General features: G+C 46.2%; 1 non-coding gene across 1 annotated transcript; it reads right to left on the reverse strand.

Moving 5' to 3' along the window:
* Positions 1–2,592: 2,592 nt before the first annotated feature.
* TRNAE-UUC (transfer RNA glutamic acid (anticodon UUC)) lies at positions 2,593–2,664 on the reverse strand. Its single transcript has one exon. It is a non-coding gene; the product is annotated as a tRNA-Glu (tRNA).
* Positions 2,665–3,362: the final 698 nt, after the last annotated feature.

Raw genomic sequence — 3,362 nt, forward strand, 5'->3', positions numbered from 1 at the left:
GTCTTGATCCCATTACAATTCATCAGAAAATTGCTTTAAACTGCGTGCTCAGTTGCTCAGTCATGTCTGATTCTTTGTGAACCATGGGCCCTCCCAGACTCCTCTGTCCATAGGATTTCCCAGGCAAGAATACTGGAGTGGGTTGTCATGTCCTTCTCCAGATTTAAACATTGTCAGCTACAAATTGGTACCTGCCGAAAGTGTTTGTCAACGACTGAACAGCAACAAGGTCATTTGCCATCTGACTCTGTGGAGACTGGATACTGTGCTGGTACAGTTGTTGACCTTTGACATGCCCTGAAAGCAGTTTAGGGTGGAGAGTGAGGCATTCTGTGTTCTAGGGAAACTGGTGGAACAGGTCTTTGTTGTTTAGCTGCTAAGTTGTGTCAAACTCTTTGCGACCCCATGGACTGCAGCAGGCCAGACTTCCCTGTCCTTCACTATCTCCTGGAGTTTACTCAAACTCATGTCCATGAAGTCTGTGATGCCATCCAACCATCTCATCCTCTGTCACCCCCTTCTCCTCCTGCCCTCAATCTTTCCCAGCATCAGGGTCTTTTCCAACGAATTGGCCCTTCATATAAGGTGGCCAAAATATTGGAGCTTCAGCTTCAGTATCAGTCCTTCCAGTGAATATTCAGGGTTGATATCCTTTAGGATTGACTGGTTTGATCTCCTTGCTGTCCAAGGGACTCTCAAGAGTCTTCTCCTGCACCATAGTTTGAAAGCATCAATTCTTTGGCACTCAGCTTTCCTGATGGTCTAACTCTCACATCCATACATGACTACTGGAAAAACCATAGCTTTGACTATACAGACCTTTATTGTCAAAGTGAGGTCTCTGCTTTCCAATATGCTGTCTAAGGTTGTCAGCTTTTCTTCGAAGGAGCAACGGTCTTTTAATTTCGTGGCTGCAGTCACTCTCTGCAGTGATTCTGGAGCTCAAGAAAATAAAATCTGCCATTGCTTTCAGAAACTGATTTCATGATCCCAATCCTTGTATCTCCTCTTATCTAGAAAAGTACTAAATCCTTTCATGGTAATTCCAGCTCCTCTTGACTAGTAGAAAACCTTTTGTAAGGCGCTTGATTGCACTGAACTCCCCCTTCACCAACATCTTACATGTTGACCTTCCCCCACTGCCTCCTTGGAATAGTTCCTCAGAGTTGGCTGAGGTGCTGCAGTCTCCCAGGCTGCAGTTCTCATTCTGCCCCAAATAAAACTTAACTCTCACCCTGTGCATCTTTTTAGTCAACAACATGTTCTCAAAAATGTTGTTTTCGTTTTTCCTAGAGGGAAGCTGCGAATTAGATCCTACAAAAGCATTTTGCCCTAGATCAATTTGGGACAATTTGTCTTTTACTCTGATTAAACACGTTTATATTCCTAAAATGTTTAGTATAGTTCTTGATATATAGAAAACTCTAGAAGTCTTCAAGAGAGAGAAAAAGAGAGAAAAGAAAAGAAGAAAGAGAGGGTGGCTCAGCGGTTAAAGCATCTGCCTGGAGTGCCGGAAACCCGGGTTCCACCCCTGGGTCGGGAAGATCCCCTGGAGAAGGAAATGGCAACCGACTCCAGTACTCTTGCCTGGAGAATCCCATGGAGGGAGGAGCCTGGTAGGCTACAGTCCATGGGGTCACGAAGAGTCGGACACGACTGAGCGACTTCACTTTCCCTTTTTAAGCCTTAGGTCTTAACTTTTGTTAGGGAAAAACTACTCAAAGTTTGGAAATAGGCTAAAAGGAATTATTGCATTTCTTTTTAATATTTTGGGGCATTGCCTAGCAGGTCTTATCAGTGATTATCCAATTCTTTAGAGGAGTGTACTTTTATTTCATTTATTATTTAGAACATTTAAAAACTATGGGTTTCCCTGATAGCTCAGTTGATAAAGTATCCACCTGAAATGCTGGAAACTCCAGTTCGATTCCTGAGTCAGGAAGCTCAGATGGCGGAGGGATAGGCTACCTACTCCGGTGCTCTTGGGCTTCCCTTGTGGCTCAGCTGGTAAAGAATCTGCCCACAATGCGGATTATCCAATTCTTTAAAGAGGTGTTCTTTTATTTCACTTATTATTTACTATTGATGGCTGAGACGGTAATGCGTCTGCCTGCAATTCAGGAGACCCGGGTTCGAGCCCTGGGTTGGGAAGATCCCCTTGAGAAGGAAATGGCAATCCACTCCAGTACTATTGCCTGGAAAATCCCAAGGACAGAGGAGCCTGGTAGGCTACAGTCTATGGGGTCGCAAAGTGTCGGACACGACTGAGCGACTTCACTTTTCATTGATCAAAACACTTAAAAAGTATGTAAGGCTAGATGTTAATTTGTAGAAGGCTGAGACTGAAACCGAGAGAAGAAGGGCCGTGTTGGGATCCCAGGCATGGAGAGCTTTCTGATCCCCTTTTCTCGTAGGCAAGACTCCTGCCTCCCATCACCTTCCTTGATTTAGAAAGGGCTGATTTGAATAGTTGCTAATTAAGGGCTTCCTTAGTGACTCAGGAGTAAAGAATACCTCTGAGTCTCTTACTCTCTCTTGCATCGACAGGATTCTTTACACTAGCGCCACCTGGGAAACCCAAAAGCATCTTTTTTCCCACACCGGGAGTCGAACCCGGGCCGCCTGGGTGAAAACCAGGAATCCTAACCGCTAGACCATGTGGGAGTAGACGAAGGAGGGGCGGCCAAGGAGCTACTTGAGGTACGATGAAAGGGACCAGAGTTGTTCAAGTTCAGGAGAGGAACCACCCGATTGGAGGTTAAGGGAGTGCAAGCAGTTTCACACCCAATCTTGGCAAGTGGTGGTTTAGTCACTAAGTAGCGTCCAACTCTTGCGACACCATGGACTGTAGCCGCCCAGGGTCCTCTGTCCATGGGATTCTCTAGGCAAGAGTACTGGAGTGGGTTGCCATTTCCTTCAAAGACCCTACATTTGACCCACTGTTATAAAAACCATCATTAAGTTCTCTGGATTTGAGACACATAGGTTTTCGAGACAAAAGCCCCGTGTGCGTCTCCCTTCGCCCGGCAAAGCAATAAAGCTATCCTTTCCTGCTTCACCCAAAACTTATGTCTCTGGGCTTTGATTCGGCAAGGGTGTACAGAGAGGCCGAGCTTTCGGGTAAGATTAACCCAAATGCTTTCTGTCTCGAAAGAAAGAAAGTGAAGTCGCTCAGTCGCGTCCGACTTTTTGCGACCCCATGGACTGTGGCCCACCAGGCCCCTCTGTCCGTGGAATTTTTCAGGCAAGAATGCTGGAGTGGGTTGCCATTTCCTTCTCCAGGTGGTCTTAACCTAGGGATCGAACCTCGGTCTCTCGCATTGCGAGCAGACGGTTTACCATCTGAGCCACCACGGAAATCC

This window comes from Ovis canadensis, chromosome 2, assembly GCF_042477335.2.
Source record: "Ovis canadensis isolate MfBH-ARS-UI-01 breed Bighorn chromosome 2, ARS-UI_OviCan_v2, whole genome shotgun sequence".
Lineage (NCBI taxonomy): Eukaryota > Metazoa > Chordata > Mammalia > Artiodactyla > Bovidae > Ovis > Ovis canadensis.